Source organism: Notolepis coatsorum (genome assembly GCF_963971535.1).
Source record: "Notolepis coatsorum genome assembly, chromosome: 9".
NCBI lineage: Eukaryota > Metazoa > Chordata > Actinopteri > Aulopiformes > Paralepididae > Notolepis > Notolepis coatsorum.
In genome coordinates, this window is record NC_140173.1 from 25,726,616 (window position 1) to 25,751,094 (window position 24,479).

Genomic DNA, 24,479 nt, shown 5'->3' on the forward strand with positions numbered 1-24,479 from the left:
AGAGAGAGAGAGAGTCTATCCCATCGGCAGACATCTCTACTATACAGCCGATATGTCCAAACCTCTGCAAATCACACAAAACTATCTGGATGTATAGATAGCACTGCTGGGAAGAGGAAACTGTTATTTCTACTGTCTAAGATGGTCCAAAAGTATTAATGACCCTGAACAACTCTCCCGAATCCAAAAGGTGGATGGTAAAGATGACACTGAGAACACCCAGGGGAACACTCCGTATATACGGGTACATTTTCTGTTTCAGAACTGAGAACACTACTATAGAATAAAGCTAATTTAAGTATAAAAAAAATAAGGAAAGATCTGTGGGTCCACAACATCAGTCTCCCATTCATTGTCTATGGAGCAGCTCCAGACTTTATACCTCATGACATCACACGTTCTATTCTTACTTCTCTGGTTTCTGGCCTTGGGAGAGAGAAGCTCATGTTCACTGATATTGATTGAACTTTCCTGGACCATGGAAAGAACATACTGGAACACTTAATTTGGGCGGTGTGTTCCCCTTCAAGTGGAGAATGTTGGACCCCTGGCCCAATGTCCTACTTGTCACTGATGTTACCAATCGGTTAAGTCCTTTCTCCTGTTATTCATGCTGCCTGTCGACAGCCCTGGCTACTTGGCTGCAAAACCAATGCAAAGTCAATGGTGTCGAGCCCAGAAATCAATGTTGAAACCTACTCCACAATCACTGCGTCCAAAGTAGGATTCAGCGTTTGTTTCAGGGCGCAGCAAAGGAACGGCTCCCGCCTACCTCTGGTCAATGGTCTCTAACTACACACCCTCAAGACCCCTACACTCTACATCTTCTAACTACACACCCTCAAGACCCCTACGCTCTGCATCTTCTAACTACACACCCTCAAGACCCCTACGCTCTGCATCTTCTAACTACACACCCTCAAGACCCCTACGCTCTGCATCTTCTAACTACACACCCTCAAGACCCCTACACTCTGCATCTTCTAACTACACACCCTCAAGACCCCTACGCTCTGCATCTTCTAACTACACACCCTCAAGACCCCTACACTCTGCATCTTCTACCTACACACCCTCAAGACCCCTACGCTGTGCATCTTCTAACTACACCATCAAGACCCCTACGCTCTGCATCTTCTAACTACACCATCAAGACCCCTACGCTCTGCATCTTCTAACTACACACCCTCAAGACCCCTACGCTCTGCATCTTCTAACTATACATCCTCAAGACCCCTACGCTCTGCATCTTCTAACTACACACCCTCAAGACCCCTACACTCTGCATCTTCTAACTACACACCCTCAAGACCCCTACACTCTACATCTTCTAACTACACACCCTCAAGACCCATACGCTCTGCATCTTCTAACTACACACCCTCAAGACCCCTCCACTCTACATCTTCTAACTACACACCCTCAAGACCCCTACACTCTGCATCTTCTAACTACACACCCTCAAGACCCCTACGCTCTGCATCTTCTAACTACACACCCTCAAGACCCCTACACTCTGCATCTTCTAACTACACACCCTCAAGACCCCTACACTCTACATCTTCTAACTACACACCCTCAAGACCCATACGCTCTGCATCTTCTAACTACACACCCTCAAGACCCCTCCACTCTACATCTTCTAACTACACACCCTCAAGACCCCTACACTCTGCATCTTCTAACTACACACCCTCAAGACCCCTACGCTCTGCATCTTCTAACTACACACCCTCAAGACCCCTCCACTCTACATCTTCTAACTACACACCCTCAAGACCCCTACGCTCTGCATCTTCTAACTACACACCCTCAAGACCCCTACACTCTACATCTTCTAACTACACACCCTCAAGACCCCTACGCTCTGCATCTTCTAACTACACACCCTCAAGACCCCTACGCTCTGCATCTTCTAACTACACACCCTCAAGACCCCTACGCTCTACATCTTCTAACTACACACCCTCAAGACCCCTACGCTCTGCATCTTCTAACTACACACCCTCAAGACCCCTACACTCTGCATCTTCTAGGGCTGACCTTCGAAGCTTTTTTTGGCAATCGAAGCTTCGGGGCCGAGCTTCGATTTTAATTCGAAGCTTCGAGGAAAAAAAAAAAAAAAAAAAAAAATTATTTTTTTATCTTATGTTGTGGGACTTGTACAGCACTTTCATAAACTTTGTTGTTTTTAAATGTGCTCTATAAATAAAGTGGGTTGGATTAATTAATTAAGTAGCCCCTTTCGTGACTGAGCCAACAAGGTTTCACTCGGCTGTGTGATTTAATTCAAGGTGGATCGCTGTTGTCGTTTGAACAACTTCAGATTTCATGGGAACTACCAATCCCCCAAATCAAGAATGTTTAAGATGAATGAAGTAAGATTTTGATTATTTGAAATATGGCCTGTGTAGACTAAACTATGCACAGAATTATGTCAGTCTACAAGGTCCGGATTCTACATGGTCCGGCAATGTAGACCTTGTAGACTCCACTACAGACCAATTATCAGTGAATGTTCATGCATTTTTAAGAAGGGCAACTTCCACAAAAAAACAAAGAACTCACCAAAACATCTCAGTAGCACCTTATCTAAATTTTATTTCCTATTTTGTTTATTCATCCCAGTATCTTTCTTTCTTATGTGTGGAATTCTACAAGGCATGTAGGTGTATATGTATTTGAGGATGATATCCTTCAAACAGGCAATAGTGATGATATAATTTGGGCAGTGCTGAGCTGGGTTAATTTCCTCCAGTGTATTTGTCCCCCGGCCCCACCCAATGGCCTCATGCGCGCACACACACACACACACACACACACACACACACACACACACACACACACACACACACACACACGCACACACACACGCACACACACACACACACACACACACACACACACACACACACACATTTACATTTAGTCATTTAGCTGACGCTTTTATCCAAAGCGACTTACAAGTTCTGTACGACAAGACAGCAAGAAGGGTACAACTCTATCAGCTGAGTAACAATGTTTATCAAAGTGTTGCGTGTTACAGTGTAGGTTAGTTTATTAGGAAAAGTGCATGACAGTAAGGTTAGTCACGGTTAGATTTTTTTTTTTTCTTTTTTTTTTTTTTAATCATTTCAGATAATGGTTGAAGAAGTGAGTCTTTAGTCGACGGCGAAAGATTGGACGGGATTCGGCTGTCCTAACTGGGATGGGTAGTTCTCACACACACACACACACGCACGCACGCACACACACACAAATCGAAGTAAAAAAAAAAAATTAATTTTTTGTTTGAATTTTTTTTTTAATCTTTTTTTTTATTTTTTTAAACTTCGATTTTTTTTTTAATGTTCGAAGCTTGTGCCATCGAACGAAGCTTCGAAGCTTCGAAGTATTTAAGACAGCCCTACTAACTACACACCCTCAAGACCCCTACACTCTGCATCTACTGGCCGCCTCAGACCTTTCACCTCAGACCTTTCACCTCAGAAACATTGCAAAACTACGCACCATCATATCTCACTCTGAACTAGAACTGTCCGTGCATGCTTTTATTTCCTCTAGGCTTGACTACTGCAACTCACTTTTCACCTGTCTCACCAAATCATCCACAGACAAACTACAAATGGTCCAAAATGCTGCAGCCAGGCTACTCACAAGGTCAAAAAAATCATGTCACAAGTCACATCACTCCCATTCTGGTATCCCTGCACTGGCTCCCGGTACACTATAGAATTCACTTCAAAGTCCTCACTTTCACTTTCAGAGCACTCCACGGTCAGGCCCCTATCTACATCCCTACACCAACACACCAACACCCGCTCACTCAGATCTGCCAATCAGCACCTCCTGGTGGTCCCCAGGTCCAGGCTGAAAACAAGGGGTGATCGAGCCTTCGAGGTGACAGCACCAAGGCTCTGGAACGCTCTCCCCCTGGACCTGCGAACTGCCCCCTCAGAAAACTCTTTTAAAAAAACAACTAAAAACACATTTGTTCAGACAGGCCTTTGGTCATACATAGGCACTCTTTCTTGTCCTCACTGTTCCTATAGTTTTGTTTTTTAATTAGTGACTCATGATTTTATCCAAATTCTTTTATTCTACTTTTTTATCTGGTTTCACAGTGATTTAACTGCTGTCTGTTGTTGTTGTTGTCATTTATTTCTGATTTTGTTTTGTTGTATTTTTTATACTAAGCTGTAGTGTAAAGCACCCTGTGCATTCGTGCTGTGAAGGGTGCTATATAAATAAAAGTCATTCATTCATTCATGTGAGCTCCCGGAGGTCATCAAGGAGAAGCCGCCTATTCTCGGTCCTCGCTCCACAATAGTGGAACGAACTTCCCACCACAGTTGGGACAGCCGAAACCCGATCAATCTTTCGCCGTTGATTAAAAACACACTTCAATATCTGAAATAATTTTTTTTTTTAAATCAGAAAAACACTAACCTTCTTACTGTCTTATACTATGATGCACTCTTCCTATTATAATAATATGTCTTAAGGGCTGACCCCTATTAGTCGATTAGTCGACTAATCGGTCGAAAGGAGCAGTAGTCGCCTGGCGAATTTTATCCGTAGTCGAATTTTATCATTCTTTCCAAAAGAAAAGAGGCCTAGAAGCGTGGCTAACGCTAATGGCACGCATACCAGAGGCTAACTGCCTACGAAAACAGGCACAGAGGCACTGAAAGAGGAGTTCAACCATCTAATGAACACACTAGACTAGACAAATATCAAGATGTATCCATCAGTGGACCAATTGCATGCTTTTGCAGAGGACAAGAAGCCTTCAGTCGACTCCTTCAGACATTAAGCACCCCCCACAGCCCAAATGGAATGATACAAATTTAAAAAGAAATTTAATTTAATTTATTTTTTAAAATATTATACTTTTTTTTGTCGACCAATGGTCGACTAACGGCAAATTTTGGCCAATCATAGTCGACCATCCAAATCCTTAGTCGGGGACAGCCTACTATGCACTCATCACTGCAGCACCCAACTCAAGTTTCAGCACTGTTTGATGAACATTGTTACTCAGTAAGAGTTGTACCCTTCCTGCTGACTTGTCGTACAGAACTTGTAAGTCGCTTTGGATAAAAGCGTTCAGCTAAATGACTAAATGTAAATGTAATGTACAGATTGACACGTGGCCCCATTGACTTTACATTGGGTTTGTCACCAACTAGCCAGAGCTGCAGGTGTCCAGTATGAAGACCGGCATGGACTGTGTGCTAAGAGCTCTACCGGTGGACAACATCATCGGAGAGCAGGAAACAGGGCTTAAAGGGTTAAAGATGTACCCTTTATATAGAGTCCGTGAAGTGAAGGAATTACCTCTGTGTCTTGTTACAAGGGTTGGGTACCGAACTCTGACCGAATTACAACTACATAGTACTGATTCGCGCTAAATCAATCGGTACCAAATTTTGGTGCCTTTACGTGTTTAGTATAAGCGTGTAATATTACTAGACAAGAGGGAGCCTTTTCCACAAATATATATATATATATTACTGTCCCGTCTCTTGGCTCTTTAGAAAGACCAGACGGGTCAGAGGAGTTTGATCATATTTACTGAGGATGGCCAGATAATGTTGATATTTAAACTTTTACAAACATAATACATGATCATGCTATTTACTTTGTGTGGTGTGTTTAAAAAATTAAATAGTAATTGACAAAGAGGACACCACACCTAAGGCGATACTATCCCTGGATGCTATGAAAGCATTTGACAGGTTGGAATGGTCGTTTCTATGGGCAGTATTAGAAAGGATGGGGTTAGGAAAAGGATTCATTGATATGATTAAAGTACTATACAAGGACCCATCGGCCAGGATTACAACAGGCACATTCATTTCCGATATCTTTCCGGTATCACGCTCAGCCAGACAGGGTTGCCCTCTTAGTCCCGGACTATTCGATCTATCATTAGAACCTTTAGCACAATTTATAAGACAATCCCAACACATAGAACCAATAGTAATCAAGGGCACACATCATAAAATTAGTTTATATGCGGACGACGTAATATTGTTCATGCAAAACCCCAACAACACATTGCCGCATATACTCAAGTTGATAGAGAACTTTGGTGATTTATCGGGATTTAAAATAAATTGGCCTAAGTCGGCTTTTCTTCCTCTTAACACCAGTGCAAAAAAAGACACATCCCTCCCAGGTGCGATACCCATGGTCAAACATTTCAGATGCTTGGGTGTGGAAATATTTCCCACCATAAGACAAACGGTGAAGCACAATTACACAAAAATACAGAACAAAATCAAAGACGACCTGGACAGGTGGGCAAAACTTAAAAACTCAGTACAGGCAAGGGTATCAATAGTTAAGATGGATGTATTACCAAGAATCAATTTCTTCAGCTCAATGCTTCCGTTACCTCCTCCAGAGGGCTACTGGAAAAGATTACAAACCTCCACATACAAATTTATTTGGAATAACAAACCACCTCGCATAAAAAGATCCACCGCACAGAGAAATAAAGCAGACGGTGGCATGGCAGTCCCAGATTTTTTACAATATTTTAAGGCCTTCACATTAAGACCATTGAAGATATGGTTTGACCCCCAGGCTTTGGTATCTTGGAGAGAATTAGAAGAAAACATAGTAGCCCCACAGAGACTGAAAGACATAGCACACACTAAACTTTCAATCAAGCATTGTGAGCGAGAATTTGGCCCAATAATTACCCATGCAATCAGAACATGGCGGGAAACACAAAAGAAATATCCTAACCCTCAAGAATGGCATAATCACACTCCCATATTCAATAACAATGCACTCTTAATGGGAAAACGTCCTATAAGATTCCCTATATGGGAAGAGAAAGGCATACACTCATTAGGGGATATTTTTAATAACAAGGGCCTCTGTAGTTATGTCGAAATATGCATAAAGTTTAACCTCACCGAGTCCACATGGCTTTTTTACATACAGTTACGACTTTGTATGAGATCTCACGGTGTTCCATTACTCATACCAATTGAACACCACAGATACCACAAATTTTTCTATGAAAGAGATACATTGGGAGGTTTTGTATCAGGTTTTTATTATCAATTACTAACGTCCTCGTATGAAACCCTTCAACTAGACACTGTCTGGAGGAGGGATATACCAGACCTGGAATATGACTTTGATTGGCAAGGAGCCTGGGCAAATGTCCGACTTACATCAAGGAACCCGGATCATCAACAAATCAATCTGAACTATATTCACAGGACATACTTGACTCCTATAAGGCTGTGCAAAATGGGGCTTATACAAGACTCCAAATGCTCCCAATGTACAAATGGGGACGAAGGAACATTTATGCACATGTATTGGGACTGCCCACCAGTTAAGGCATTCTGGAAAGATGTGTCCCAACAATTATCAATACTCGTATTTTGGAATATACCTGTACACCCCGCGGTATTACTATTGAATGATGTTTTTGAGTTTGCAGTGAATCCACAACTAAAAAGATTGGTTTTATCGGGTATCACAGTAGCTAAAAAACTGATCGCATCACGTTGGTTTCAACCGGAAAAAATGTGCCGAAAAGTGTGGTTTCTTACATATCTCGATGTGATATATCAAGAAATATCTACAGCAAGAATTCTGGGGCTCAATGAATCCAATATGTCAATGTGGTTAGAAGTGGTGGAGAGAATAAAAGCTAGCTTATAATGGTAGTGTCTGGTTAGGAGTGAGGGATAATGGAGGTACTATCCAAGAGGGGGTCCGGGAGGGGGGGGTTTGAGCTGGAGCATATGTGTGTAGGGTTTTAGAAAATAGGTATTAGGGGTATATTATATACTAACATTTATATAATTGTAATTTCGCTGGATATACACTGTATACGGTTAAAATGTTATTATAGACTATTTTTGTTTTATCCTGTTTCTGTACTTGCATATATTTTAACCACCTTTACTGAAAGTTTCATTATGCATTGTGTGTTGAGTACTGACTTTTAATAATTTTTTGTTTTGCAATAATAAAAAAAATATAAAAAAAAAAAATAGTAATTGATTACATCTCCGTAATCCAAAACAGATAGGAAGACAAGCACAATGCTTTCCTTTCAAGGGCTGATACAACGTCATTTATAACTAGAGTAGCCGCTGAGATTGCACTGTGTTTTTCTCTAAAAACAGATTTGTGTGGGCTTAATATAGTGCTTTGTGATCAATTATTTATTTACAGTGTACAGTGGACTAAGCCGAGGGAAGCGTGTTATGGAGAAATACGCAGGCTGACAGACATGTACACGTACGGTGATGTCGGATATGATATCTATTAACTTAAAGACCATATTAACTAATAAAGACCGTGCTGGAATATGACTGCCTTTTTCCGTTTTGTTCGATTAATACCCAGGGATTAAAGTTCTCCTCAATTTTATTCCAAATTGCGACGGATTTTCCGTCAATTTTCTACCTGCTGCATATGATTTGTAGATGCATACAATCTATTTTGATGTCGGTATTGGGTAGCCTATATAAACAATAATATGAGAGCATATACAAGAACAATGAATCTCACTGCCATGTATGCTGTAGCCTATACGCCAGGGGTCGGCAATAGGCGGCCCGCGGGCCGACATTGGCCCGCCAGCAATAATTTCTGGCCCGTCAGATTATTTTGAGAATATGATATTTATTTTACGCGCGGGAAATATTCACTCGGGACGCCAGGGTGTATTTTATTGTGAAGCTGTATCTATCTACCAGTAGTCATCAAAAGCATGTCTGTCACTATAGCCAATTGAAATGCTAGAAATGGTCACGTGGACTGGGAGAACCAATGGAATAGTCCACCGGGCCGCGTGTATATTTCCCTAATGCACTTTCACTTCCGCGTTCGAGATGCGAGCGAGTAACAAAATGTGTTAAAAAAAACAAAACAAACATCTTTGGATAGCTTCTTTGCAACGGGGAAATATAACGCTTCTTTTAATAAACAGGAGCCATACTTAAAATACGGGTTTATCGCAACAGGTCGGTGATTCTTGCATGCCGAGCCGACGTCCTCTCTGCATAATATGTGGCGACAACAACAACAACAACAACAACAACAACAACAACAACAACGAGGCAATGATGACAACTGTGTTCAAGTTGGCAGATAAAGTAGCTGCATTCAACGCCAATCTGGAATTGGAGGGCGGCGAGTGGATATTTGACATGTTTCAAACATTAGCAGGGATTTTGGAGGACTGTCCGCTATGTTTATTACTTTGTTATTTCCCCCCCCCTATCTATGTAAAGCGACCTTGGGTCTCTTGAAAGGCGCTATATAAAATGAAGCTATTATTATTATTGTTATTATTATTATTATCACGTCTGTGCGCGGAGCTCACAAAAAAAAAATACTGTCTTTTACTTTTAGTCTCAGTGAAGTTTCAACGGAGGTATCTATTCTAACCAACAAATTGAAGTAGAAAGCATTTCGTTGTGGCCAATCTTATTTGGAAACATGACACAAAATAATAGTATGTCGCTTTTTATTTGAAACAATATTTAATCGCGTTTGGAGGTGGGTGTTCTGCGTCTGCCCCCCCCCCGTGCCAAACAAGCAAGCCAACCTCTTGTTCGCGCGTGAGCCCGTTATAATTACACTACTGTCGCTATTTTACAATGAACTATAATGAATTACGGGGGATATATGTTGAACACGCCAGTGTTGGAAGTAATGCACGGAAGCTTATTTCCGCGTTGCAGACATGCAGGCTTCATATTCTACCACCGGGCGTCAGCTACGCGTGCTCCGAGCTGTGTGTAGATATACGCACAAAGTCAAGCACACGTTCAATTTGATAAGTCCCACACTTTGCTTAGAAATGATCATACGCAGGGGTTACGCACATATCTGTGCGTACGCAACGTTGATAAATGAGGGCCGGACTTTTACTTTTGAAACAACACCACTGTGCAATATTACACCTACTGTAGACTTCTGTATATTTTTACTGTATTTATTTACTGTATATTTTATTCTATTCTTAGGCAATTTGTTTTGTTATTCTTATTCACGACTTGTTCTGTCTAAATGTTTAATGTGAGCGATTTGTAGTGTCAAATTTCCCTCGGGATAATAAAAGTATTTCTATTTCTATTCTATTCTATTCTAAAATAATCAATGTAATCTTGAGAGTCCTGTAGTGATCATTGTTGATTACTGTAACCTCACATCCATAGTCTACCCACAATGCACTGCAGCTCCAGCATGGTGATACAGGCATGCTGACTCATCTCTGTCGTAGTCTACCCACAATGCACTGCCGTCTGATCCTGGTGTTGCTGGAGGTGCAGCGAAGTGCCACGGAACCAAAACCATAAAGGACAACAACATAAACGCACTGTAAACAGGGGTTCCTTGACGGAACAAGACGTGTGTGTGTGTGTGTGTGTGTGTGTGTGTGTGTGTGTGTGTGTGTGTGTGTGTGTGTGTGTGTGTGTGTGTGTGTGTGTGTGTGTGTGTGTGTGTGTGTGTGTGTGTGTGTGTGTGTGTGTGTGTGTGTGTGTGTAACACTATACCACCCTCTGACAATATATTGAAACCTATACTACTCACAGTACAGTACAAAGTCCAGGGGAGAGCAGAGAAATAGAACATGATAGAGAGAGAGACTGTGTGCAAGAGAGAAGAGAGTATAATAATAATATAATAATATCTCATATGTATGTATGTATGTGTATGTGTGTTTTTGTCTGTGTACCTGCTGCCCATGTGTGCACGTGTGTGTGTGTGTGTGTGTGTGTGTTTGTCTGTGTGTGTACGTGTGTGTGTGTGTAAGTGCTTGTCTGTCTGTGTGTGTGTGTGCTTGTCTCTGTGAGTGTGTGTGTGTGTGTGCAGTGTTTCCCCTAGGATTTTTTTCAGGGGGGGTGGTAGCCCCCAAAACTACTAGTGTTTTCGCGGGGCGCGCGTGTCACGGATACGTGGTGTCAACAGTGTCGTCATAGGCACGCGCAGTAAGGCGGTTAGTATCGGTGCATTTCTCTACACTGAGCTGAAATGAAACGATTGCACATAAATTAGGTAAATAAATATTAACAATATTTATTTACAACACAAAAATTAACTTATTTACAATTATACATACAGTAGTGACAACACACATATGAACTATTTACAATACAGGGAGGCACATACAACACTCATAACTATTTACAACCAGTGTCAGAACGAGCGCACTCAAGTTGTTCGGAAATTCTGAGGGCTCAGAGTGCACACTGGACGCTCTGACCGAAGAGTCAGTTTATCAGAGCGGAGCAGATTTTCAGAGTGAATTTATTAACTCACATTTTTTTATTTATTTTTTTTCTACTGATTTTTCTGTATTTTCCTCCCATCCCAATTTAGTCGTTATGTCAATTCCCCCCTCCCCTACCTGGTCGTTGCATGCATGTGCCCCCTACTGGTCGTTCTAGGGAGCCCTGAGGTCTATCACATGCTTTCTCCGATACATAGGAGACAGCCAGCAGCCTCTTTTCACCTGGCAGCGAGGACTCTCATTGGCGAGGAGTAACGTGTAGGAGGCTCACACTGCCCCCGCCATCTCCTGTCTTTGCTGTGCAGGCGCCCTGACCGACCTGTAGGAGTCGCTGTCCACAACAACTAGACTACCACCCTTCGACTCCCCTCCCGCTAACTCTGCCAATTGAGTCAGTATGACGGCTGGCCCAAGCCGGAGGCAACGCTGACAGCCGGATTCGAGACCGGTGTCTCTTGCGTTGGTGACGAGCGCAATGTCCGCTGCGCCACCCAGCCACCTAACTTACCTTAACTAGGGCCCTATGAAATCCGTTTTAATCTTTTCCTGTTTTCGGATATGCATTTTCCTGTTTTCAGATATGAATTTTCCTGTTTTCGGTTTTAATTTTCCTGTTTTAAATTAACCTTAACACATTAACTGCCACGGAGTTTCAGCATCTTATACCATTCTCTGCCAGTACTGTAAGTCTATGGAGATGTTCACCTTCTTTGCAGGGCTATAACTTTTAAAATTGTATTGCTAAATTGACATTACTATGGCCCATTCAACATCGATTATCTATCGTTCAGGATGTAGGAACGTTTTACTTTTTCATTCACACATTCATACGAAAATACCGTCTAGATTATAAATATGTTTTTATCGTTTTCTGCAGTAATTCCTAGAACGTGAGATATAGGCATAAATGCATATATACATTATCAAATGCCGTTTGTTGCCGATCCACGCTATATTAAAAACTTCAACTGTACGTTATGACTGATCATGCGCGGGTGAACGGAGGGGGGGGGGGGGTTGTTTATAATTCCGTGATCGTCGTTAAATGATTTATGTAGTATGGGTGATATATAGATCAGAGCAGTTTGCATGGATAATAATAAACAAAAACGCTGAAAGTCACGGCAGCCTCCTCTTACCGTTGGGCGATGATACTGGAGCAAACAGATCCCAGTTATTTGATGGGGATCGAGGCGATCCATTTCCGGTTTGTATAATAATAATAACAGCCCAAATCATGTCGATTATTGAGTTATGGCAGCGATCGCTACACATGGACGTGTGTTTTGAGTCCCGCAACGATAAGCGAGTGGCCGGACGCCGACCCACCTGTTAAATGAGAGAAGGAGAAAAAAAAAACTTTTTTGTTTTTTGTTTTATAGCCCTATAAATAATATAAACATGTTTAAAATGAATAATATTTACTCATTTTAAGTATGTTTGTATTTCCAATGCACAATATAACGTTATTATCTAAATTAAAAAAACAGCGTTTTCATGGGCAGGAAGTGACGTTTTCTTTTATTTTTTCGTATTTCTCGCCCGGGCAAGAAGCGATAGCGCTCTGAGTGCGCGTCACAGTTTGATCGCTGTCTCCGTCACAGCCAATCAGTGCATACGGCGTTGTGCGTTGAAATATGACTATTATGTTGGAATCCGAGCGCGATTTGAAGCGGTCTAGAAAGCAGCGTGAACTTCCGTGAGAATTTCCATAGCCGCATTTCGCGGAGACGCTCTCTGATTGGCCGACGCCAGTATTTTTTTCTATGGCAGAATTTCACAGAGACGATCTCTGATTGGCCGAATCCAATTTCTAATGTTCCAATTCTAGCAAGTTCTAGCTTGGTTCCTGGTACTAGGACTGTTGTTTGTCTTAGAGCGTGCCGTGCTGTGACTGCAAGTTCTTTAGACTGTTAAGCTTAGGCACTCTTTCAAAGTTGGTTAAGGTTAGAGTTTGTCTTAGAGCATGGCGATAGAACGCCAGGTAGTTTGCAGTCTGTTCGAGCGGAAATGGACAAAGGAATGTACTTGTTGAGTGTTGTGCTAACGTCGACGAGCTCAGCTGAGCTAACACTTGGCTAACAAGCTATATGGCGGATTATACACGTTTCCTGCCCTGGACGTTTCAACTAAACAGTGAGTCTCTCTCTCTCTCTAACGTTAGTACTACTAGGCTGGTGCGGGCTAACTGGCTATCGTTCTGGGAGCTAACGTTAGTAGTACTACTAGGCTGGTGCGGGCTAACTGGCTATCGTTCTGTGATTTGTTTACTTGGTAACACGGGTTGCTAAGGAATTTAGGTTCGAGGTTGAAGAAATCTCTCTCTCTCTCTCTCTCTCTCCTTAACGTTAACGGTTGTAAATAGTTTTTTTAGGAGCAGTACTACTGCTGGCCATTCATGAAGCGAGACATTGCTGATTGTTTATTTATCGATGGCTCATTGATTTAACTACTGCAGCTCTCTCGGATTGAAAATACGTGGATTATGGCTTGTTCAATATCGTCTATGTTTGAATGAATGAATGAATGAGAACTTTATTAACAGATTGCAGAATGGGTACAATACAGTACGGCTCAATACACACAATTGTTAAGGGGATGCAGACCAGAGAAAGACGTTTGTCTTGTTTACATCAGGGTCCCAGATTTTCGATTCATATCGATAGTTTAATAGCTAGCCTTGGCTCGTTTAACAATATGCAAAATATGTGTACAGCCCTGTACTCATACTGAAGTTATTCTTGGTATATAATAGGTCTGATTGTGTAACGAATCGATTCCACGTCGCGCTGTGTGTGAGAGAGAGAAGGAGAGAGGGAGAGATCTGCCTGTGTTTGGAGACGGGCGAGTTTTGTTTCTAACTTTTCTATTTATATTGTGTTTCAAGTTGTGAATTAGAGTCTAGACTATACTTTATTTGACTGGTTGTGTGTTGTTGTAGTAACAGCTGAGCGACTCGTTCATAAGAGCCGATTCATTGCCGTGAGCGTGAGTCGAATCGCTCACGTCTTGCGTGGTACAGTACTGTACTGTACATGTTCGCAAAATATTTGGTATAGCGCCCCTAGTGGCGAAGTACCCAGCGGCCGCCACTGTAGGAGACGCACCGATATCCAACCGGCATTTCCGGTTTGGCAACTCGCCGATCATCCACCAGGTGGCAGTATTGAAGCATTGCAGAGTTGTGCCGAGTCCCACAGCATACAGACCAGCCTCCGTGAGGGAAATATGAATACCATGGCGAAAATATGAACTATGATCAAAATAACGTCGTACGCCGTGGATTGGCAGAATTCGCATGAACTTGAAACACGTCATACAACGTGAATGGCGCACAAAGTGTTAATAGATGAACCTGAACACATGAGAAGTTAAGTAATTATTGCTCTCATGAGAGCTAGATGATGGGGGATGAATATCAGAATGGTGGCTGCGGTCTGACTGGCTCAGTGGGAAGAACACTCTGTGGTCTGGAGAATCCCCTCTGACTCACACACACACACAGACAGACACACACACACACATACACACATACAGAGACAAGCACACACACACACACGGACAGACAAGCACTTAGGGTGCTTTCTCACTCACCATCGGGGTCGAATCAGCTCCGTTCCGTCCTCGTTCCGTCCTTGGGTGCAAACTCCCCCCTCCCCCCCTCCCCCCCTCTAGTTTGTGTACACACTTCAGTCTTGGTTCGCTCCGGGTTCTGTTTACGGTTTGCGTTTTGAGCGTGTAAGCTTGCCGTAGGCGATGTCACGCTCGAACGTCAACAAAGGAAGGAAGAGTTTAACACACGGTGGTCGAGACTGGATGCTGATTGTACAAAAGGCCCAAGGACTGGGCAGACATAAGGACTGTGGGGTGCTGCTGTTCTGCTGTTCTGCAGCGGGACGCCTCTCAGTCAGACATAAAGGCTGTGGGGGGCTGCTCTGCCGTTCTGCAGCAGGACGCCTCAGACATGTCTAGACATGTCTGTCGATAGCCAGCATCCATATATACTAGTGGGCTTAGTGATTCCTTCAGTTCATGTGTGCGTCCCTGATCACAAGTAAGTGTTAAATATGTGCATAATGAGGACGCTTAGTTATTGTTGGTGACTTATATGGTTAAGGCCTATACTAATGTTATAATTCTACCAGCTGTTTAGGAAGCAATTTACCAGTATGTTTATAGTGATAATCTAGCCTATTGGGTATAATCTATGTTGTTGATTATAGTATCTAGTATCTGTTTAGCACAGTTTATCCCTGTAACTAGTATAGGTAAAGCACTGCTTATCCCCATTGGTAGTTCCACTCGTGAGGTTTATGTTACTTGTAGCAACAGTATATTGTATAGTATATAACAGACTGATTAATGAGTACTAGTAACGCTGATGTCTTTGTTTCCTCCCCATTTAGAACCACACACACACTCCCACATACTCCCACCGTGTTAATGGGAAATAGAAGTAGAAATTGCCTGTGCATCTGTCTGACCATTGATAATAAAACTCATCAAAGAACGTTCCTGCCTCCCGTGTCCTGACTAGACACCCCGTGTTGTTGACTACATTTCCTAACCACCAAGAGCTTCACTACACTGATATAAAAGAAACAAATAACCAATAAATATGAAGTTATATTTGAACCTCTGTTGTCAAGCCTCGTCAATATAACCCACCCCCTTTTCTCACGAATGGAACTGGTGTTGTGGAGTCCGCTTTTGAGCGTGTTCCAGGGTTAACGCTAAGCTAACGGCTAACGCTAGTTAGCTTAGCCTATTACTAGTAACATTGCTCGCATCAATTATATTGAATGTCATTGATCTACCGGTCGATCACGGCCGACTGGTTGGGCACCACTGGTCTATAGAAAATAATGCATTCGAACAAGAAAGTATAGTAGACATAGCAATGGCAAAAAAAGTTGCCAGGCTTAATGCGAGCCAGGGAAGACTTTAGCCCCTTCCGTGACTGCGATGTGCAAGCCAGGGGCTTTATATCTGATATATTTCGAAGTTCTCTGAACTCGCCAAATTGCCCATAAATATAGTTTTTGTGGTATTGTCCAGTTGTTGCTGTATGTTTTTATCTGCCCAGAATTCAAGCAAGCATGAAAGCATTACAGTAATGACGTTGTGTGTGTCAGCAAGTGTTTTGGTACAAGCTTGTACACCACGCCCCCCGCTCCCACTGACGCGCACCCGAGACCACCTATTTCAGCGGTCCAGGTTCAGCGCCCCCGGGGACGAATCAGCGTCCCCGGGGACGGGGGGGAGCGTTCTCACTAGGACAGACACACCCTTTTCTGGTGCGATGCGGCTCTGATTTGACCCCGAATGGTGAGTGAGAAAGGGCCCTTACACACACCAGTGTTTCCCCTACCATTGCCTTTAATTTTTGTAATAATCTTTTTTAAATTAAAATTCTTTCTGGCGGGGCGGGGTGTCCCGTTGGCAGGGTATGTGTGTGTGTGTGTGTGTGTGTGTGTGTGTGTGTGTGTGTGTGTGTGTGTGTGTGTGTGTGTGTGTGTGTGTGTGTGTGTGTGTGTGTGTGTGTGTGTGTGTGTGTGTGTGTGTGTGTGTGCTCGTCTCTGTGTGTGTGTCTGTGTGTGTGTGTGTGTGTGTGTGTGTGTGTGTCAGAGGGGATTCTCCAGACCACAGAGAGTTCTTCCTACTGAGCCAGTCAGACCGCAGCCACCATTCTGATATTCATCCCCCATCATCTAGCTCTCATGAGAGCAATAATTACTTAACTTACCATCTGTTCAGGTTCATCTATAAAAGGTTCATTTTCACCAGGAGTTCTTAAACGAAGGTCAAGCTGGGACCCAACGTGAGAACATTCAGTGTCACTCTGAGGCCTGGGCTCATTAGAATATACCGGTACTACATACCGAACGCTCATACAGAACGCTCCCACTGTCATGTGGGACCCTATTAGATACAGAGCCGCTTCCCATGTTGCGTTTTGACCTACTGTATCGTTTTTAACACTAGCACAGCCATGGAGAAAATGTCACTGATTCCCGCCGGAAGGGGTCAGATGACCCCGACAGCTTATATGAGAAATATGAGAAAAATAAACAGTGTAAACTATATAATTACCTCTTAATATAAAAATATGAGGTTTACCACAGGTTTCAGTGGGGAAAAAAATGGAAAAAAAGAATTATAATAAATAATGTTTTTTTTTTTATTATTATTATGGAAGAGCCACACATTGACGGGCAAAGAGCCACATGCGGCTCGCGAGCCACGGGTTGGCCACCCCTGCGCTAGACGCTCACAAAGTGCTGTGACTTTCCACATATATATTGCATATATATGTGGAATAACGTTCTAATTACATTTTCCTGAAGTCATTTTGAAATTTCAGAAACCGTGCCAGATAAAACGGGTACTTTTAGGAAAAGTCATTGAGTGACAGAGCTGGAGCTCGACAGAGTGACGAGGACGCATTTATTGAAAATGCCTAGGGGTCATTTGACCGCTTGTCGGCTGTTCTAGTGTTAAGATGCATTCATGTTTTATCGTAAAGTACTAGGGTCTGCTATAGCTACTGTTGTTAATTCCTCGCAGAATGCTGAGATATCGACACACGACCAAGATAAACACACGCCACACTAAGAGTCGGAATGCGGTCAGCGTGTCATAACATGGTTACAGTACACGTCTTTGGAATAGCAACTACGGTAAGCCCTGGGCACGACTCGGGCCGATATCTGCCAAAATGTGACGAGCCAGACCACAAATGATACACACATCACCGGGTAATTAATGAACCTCTTTCTGGTGACGGGAGACACAAAATACCCTTAGAACGACACACTCGATACGAATTCTGATTCCAAACAGAGCCAGTCTGTGAACGTTTGTGAAAGCTATCAGAAAGTCTGTGATAGTTTGTGAAAGATTGTGAAAGTCTGTGATCGTTTGTGAAAGCCATCAGAAAGTCTGTGAAAGTTTGTGAAAGATTGTGAAAGTATGTGAAAGTTTGTGAAAGATTGTGAGTCTGTGAAAGTCTGTGATAGTTTGTGAAAGAGTGTGAAAGTCTGTGATAGTTTGTGAAAGATTGTGAAAGTCTGTGATAGTTTGTGAAAGCCATCGCCTTAAGTGCTTTAGTCCAGTTCACTACCATGGTACATGAGTATACACAGTAGCTAAGAGTCCTTCATATATTATTACTTAGTCCAGTGACATCAGGAGTACGACTGACGGACTAGACGGACAGTAGCTAGATGGACAGTAGTAGAAACACCGAGCAAGTCCGTTTCCTCACAAACGGAGGAGCGATCCGAGAGGAAACGCTCTCCTCGACCCCGCTCTCCTGCTAGTGAACACCGGCCAACAGTCAAACACAACAGACAGACTTCTCCTCACTTACCCGTCCATCTCTCATCCTCCTCTTCCTCTCCTCCTCACGGGCGAGTCTCGTCTTAATACTAAAAACAGAAAGAAAGAGAGGGTGATGAGGAGGGAGAGAACACAGGGAAAAAGAGAGGAGGAGGAGGAGGAGGAGGAGGAGGAGGAGAGCAGAGGAAGAAGGTTTCAATCATTCTGAAGGAGGCCAAGACTCTGCCCACACACATAGCTGAGTGTCCTATTCACAGGCTCGCGGGAGTGTCCTGGAGGTCAGAGAGAGTCCAGCACGAGGGACGAGAAAGGAACAGCAGGAAGGGATGACAGGGGGGGGGGGAAACAACCAGGATGGAGAAGAGAATCAGGGAAGAGGTGAAGAGAGTCTAGAAGGAGAATGAGATAAAAGAGGAGAGAGAGAGAGAGAGAGAGAGAGAGAGAGGAATGCAGCAGCCACAGCATATGTCAGCCGAGTCATCGATGGGTAGATAGATAGATAGATAGATAGATAGATAGATAGATAGATAGATAGATAGATAGATAGATAGATAGATAGATAGATAGATAGATAGATAGATAGATAGATAGATAGATAGATAGATAGATAGATAGATAGATAGATAGATAGATCCACCACTTCCTCCTCTCTGCTGTCTGACTGGGGACCATTTTATGTCAGAGTTCTACATTACTGACTGACCAACTTCTCAAGCAACACGGAAGAAGAGAGAGAGAAAAAGAGAGAGTATCTATCTGTATTGTATTGCTCTGGAAATGTAGGTTTTCTGTTATGACAATGAAGCTAATTTGAATATGAGAGATATACTGTAAAACGTATGTTACAAACTATATCTCCTCTCTGCAACGATGGAAGGACTGTGTGTGAGAGAGAGAGAGAGAGAGAGAGAGAGAGAGAGAGAGAGAGAGAGAGAGAGAGAGAGAGAGAGAGAGAGAGAGAGAGAGAGAGAGAGAGAGAGAGAGAGAGAGAGAGAGAGAGAGAGAGAGAGAGAGAGAGAGAGAGCGCCTGGGAAATTGGCCGGTTAAATGTGACCCCTGATCCATGCTGTCGTGAGAAAACGGTAGTGATCACTATACTGCAGTATGAAAACAGCAGCATCCTCTGCTAGAATGAAAGCACAGCTGCGTTCCTCTAACTGCTTGAGAGTTGATGTTCTCATCCTTTCAGATCTGAGTCCAGTTCACAGGAAAATACCATTGACTTTCAGATTTGTAAATAATACGCCATTGACTTTCAGGTGTAGGTTTTTTCATGTTTTTGTACATTTTCCTCTCAGCATGCTCTATCTTACAGTAGAATCCAACCTCTCTATGGCTTCCAATATACCTCATAGCTGGGTAGCTAGCCAACCGTCATGCTAACTGTCTGCTGCAGCCTAGCATAGTGTTAACTGAAAATAAGCTGACCTAGCTAGCAGTTAGTTGTTCATATTTGAAGGTGACTAATCTAGGGTGACCAAACGTCCTCTTTTGCCCGGACATGTCCTCTTTTCACACCCTGTCCGGGGCGTCCGGGGGGGGTTTATAAATTCATGGTAATGTCCGGGTTTCATTGTTTTTCAGTTTCAGTTTCACGGCCCTTTGCGAGCATCTGAAGGCTCAGGACTGCATTTTTCGCCGAACATATAAATCCGTGCCTCGGTTTTCGAGTTACATGATGATATGTCAGGCGTGCAACTTTTTACGCGGCGCGCCAGATTATCACCCCGGACTCCCGAGGCTCCAGAAGTCAATCATCCGCCGATTGCGAAAATGATTGGTCAGCGTTGTAACTTGTAGCCAACAATGAGTGTATAGCTTTCCAGTGATATCCCACATGGGGGTGTGCGAATCAGGGATCTACATGTAGGTGAAAATTGACAAGCAAAGACAGGATCAAGTGATAAAAATTCCGAATTAATTTACTTGGATGAGGAAATAGAGAGATGGAGACCTTTTTTCTTGGCACACGGTTTACCCGGATGTCTCTAGTCTAGAAGACTCATTTCTGAATGGATTTTTATAACATTTGGATAAGACGTCAAATGCAAACTTGTATGGGTGGGTGCTAAAGGTGAGCGATAAAGTGGCAGTCAGGAGCATGAGGCTGGCAGGTCACTGCCAGAGACACCATGAGATGCCAACCAGCAAACTTGTGCTGTGGGAACCAACACATGGGCATCGATCACGAGGACGTCCCACGTTAACCTATGTGGACGTACTCAGGAGAGATGCGGGAACAGAAAGCACCGGCGAGCTAGCCAGATGCATGGAGGATCGGGATGACTGGAAGCACCGATGGAGGGCCCGTCCGAGGACGACCTAGATAGATCAGGCTATGGATTTGCGGTGTTTTCCAGCTTATACAAAAATATATATATATTATTTTGGAATATTGCAACTACAGTACTACACAAAAACGTGAGTACACAAGTTCAAGTTCAACTCATGTTCAGCCCTATGTTACTCATTAGCACTAAAAGTGATTTTTCTTTATTGTGTATGAAACTTCAGAAGGTTATCTTTCAAAAGAGACCAGGCTTATGCATGTGCTATAAGCATAAAGTATAAAGATAAGCTTTGCAAAAAAGTATGCAGTCCTCAAGTTCAAGTAAAAAAATTGCCACTTTTCTGGGCGCATGTTAGGTGGTTAAATTTGGGATATTGCAACCACTGCAGAAAAATGTGAGTACACAAGTTCACGTTCAACTCAAGTTCAGACCTATATGCTACTCTATTTCATTAGCACTAAAAGTGATTTTCCTTTTTTGCATTAGTAACTTCAGAATGTTATCTTTCAAAAGAGACCAGGCTTATGCATGTGCTATAAGCATAACGTATAAAGATAAGCTTTGCAAAAAAAGTATGCAGTCCTCAAGTTCAAGTAAAAAAAATAGGCCGCTTTTCTGGGTGCAAGAGGTTAAAACAATAAAGGCATCTTTGAGTAAACTTTGAGTAGAGATTCAAGATTCAAGAGGTTTATTCATCACATACAGTACAGTACACAAGACATAGTGAAATGAAGGTGGCCATGCCCGCTTCGATTGTGCAAAGTATCATTAAGTATCTCGAGGCTGGGGCCAGCATGTCCTCTTTTTTGGAAATCAAAATATGGTCACCCTACTAATGACTCCTTCTTGGGAAATGTAGTCCATTCATACAAATCCTCATTTTAGCCTTAAATTATTGGCAGCAGTTGTATTTGTTTGCAACATATTCAAAACTACTAGTACTATTATTATTGGCAATACTACTACTACTACTACTACTACTACTACTACTACTACTACTACTACTACTACTACTACTACTACTACTACTATACTACTACTACTACTACCACTATTCCTACTACCACTACTACTACTACTATTACCACCACTATTACTACTACTCCTATACTACTACTATTAGGCCTACTACAGCTACTACTATTACCACTACTATTAATATTAGTACTATCACTAATGCTGCTACTATTAATACTAATATAATATTACTACATTCTACTACTGCTGCTGCTACTACTATCACTACTACTGCTGTTAATACTGCTACTACTACTACTACTACTACTACTATCACTACTACTAGTACTACTATCACTACTGCTGTTAATACTGCTGCTACTACTACTACTATCACTACTACTAGTACTACTGTTGTTAATACTGCTACTACTACTACTACTACTACTACTACTACTACTACTACTACTATCACTACTACTAGTACTACTGTTGTTAATACTGCTGCTACTACTACTATCACTTGATTGATTGAAAACTTTATTAACAGATTGCAGAATGGGTACAATACAGTACGACTCCATACACACAATTGTTAAGGGGATGCAGACCAGAGAAAGACTTCGTCTTGTTTACATCCGGGTCCCCCATTTTCAATTCATAATGTCACTACTACTACTAATACTGCTGTTAATACTGCAACTTACTACTACCACTACTGCTGTTAATACTGCAACTACTACTACTACTGCTGTTAATACTGCAACTACTACTACTACCACTACTGCTGTTAATACTGCAACTACTACCACTACTGCTGTTAATACTGCAACTACTACTACGATACTACTACTGCTGTTAATACTGCTGTTACTACTGCTGTTAATACTACTATCACTACTACTAATAATAATAATAATAATAATAATAATAATAATAATAATAAAATAATAATAATAATAATAATAATAATAATAATAATAATAATAATAATAATAATAATAATAATAATAATAAAAATAATAAAAATACCAGCAGAGGCAACAGTGTCAATGCAAATGCCAGTGATGTCAAACCAGTGAAGCTGTTCCAATGAAAATTAATGAGAGGTTTCCATATTGCAGATCGATGTAGATTCAGATTTTTCAGTTTTTTCATTCCTGGTCTGTCCAGCTCCGCCTCTCCGCTGGACATAGGAACTCAGAGCTGACTCTGTAAATACACACTTCCTCTGCTGGAGTTCCCACGCCAGTGTGAATACCATACACACACACAAACATGCTCGCACATGTGTGTACACACACACACACACACACACGGTCTGTCTCACTCCCTCACACAGAAACACACCATTGGACCAGATGCTGCATGGACTTGGGTTAATTAGAAAGAGGACATGTACAGTGATGTATAACATGACGTGCAGGAGAGCTAATGCTGCCATCAGCTACAGTACGGCTCTTTACAACAAGACCAATGTGCTTTCAATTAGACCTAGGCCCTAAAAGAGCCACTAACATTCCATCCTTTTAAACCTCCCACTCAGGCTACAGGACAATCGTGTTCATCTTTAATTATTAGAATAGATGTGATACATCTTACACATGGAGAGAGAGAGAGAGAGAGAGGGAGAGAGAGAGAGAGAGAGAGAGAGAGAGAGAGAGAGAGAGAGAGAGAGAGAGAGGGAGAGAGAGAGGAGGGAGAGAGAGAGAGAGAGAGAGAGAGAAGAGAGGGGAAAGGAGGGGGAGGGAAAGGGGGGGAAAGAGGGGGAGGGGAAAGGGGGGGAAAGAGAGGAGAGAGAGAAGAGGGGGAAGAGGGGGAGAGAGAGAGAGAGAGGGGGAAGAGGGGGAGAGAGGGGGAAGAGAGGGAAAGAGAGAGGGAAAGAGAGGGAAAGAGAGGGGGAAAGAGAGAGAGAGGGAAAGAGAGGGAAAGAGAGGGAAAGAGAGGAAAGAGAGGGAAAAGAGGGGAAAGAGAGAGAGGGGGAAAGAGGGGGAAAGAGGGGGAAAGGAGAGAGAGGGGAAAGAGAGAGAGAGGGAAGAGAGGGAAAGAGAGAGAGAGAGAGGGGGAAAGAGAGAGAGAGGGAAAGAGAGGGAAAGAGAGGGAAAGAGAGGGAAAGAGAGGGAAAGAGAGAGAGAGAGGGGGAAGGAGAGAGGGAAGAGAGGGAAAGAGAGAGAGAGAGGGAAAGAGAGAGAGAGAGAGAGAGAGAGAGAGGGAGAGGAGGAGGAGGAGAGGGGGAAAGAGAGAGAGAGAGGGGGAAGAGAGAGAGAGAGGGGAAAGAGAGAGAGAGAGAGAGGGAAAGAGGGAAAGAGGGAAAGGGAGGGAAAGAGGGAAAGAGAGGGAAAGAGGGAAAGAGGAAAGAGAGGGAAAGAGGGAAAGAGAAGAGAGGAAAGAGAGAGAGAGGGAAGAGAGGGAAAGAGAGAGAGAGGAAAGAGAGGGAAAGAGAGGGAAAGAGAGAGAGAGGAAAGAGAGGGAAAGAGAGAGAGGAGGGAAAGAGAGGGAAAGAGAGAGAGAGGGAAAGAGAGGGAAGAGAGGAGAGAGAGAGAGGAGAAGGGAGAGAGGGGAAAGAGAGAGAGAGAGGGGGAAAGGAGAGAGGAGAGAGGAGAGGG

At 42.8% G+C, this 24,479-nt stretch overlaps 1 long non-coding RNA gene across 1 annotated transcript in view; it reads right to left on the bottom strand.

The window, feature by feature from the left end:
- LOC311234002 overlaps nucleotides 1-24,479 on the bottom strand; it is a 192,119-nt gene that overhangs the window by 130,310 nt on the left and 37,330 nt on the right. Inside the window, exon 2 of the long non-coding RNA XR_014620052.1 lies at nucleotides 18,657-18,714. This is a non-coding gene — a long non-coding RNA (uncharacterized lncRNA). The remainder of the gene's footprint in view (nucleotides 1-18,656; nucleotides 18,715-24,479) is intronic.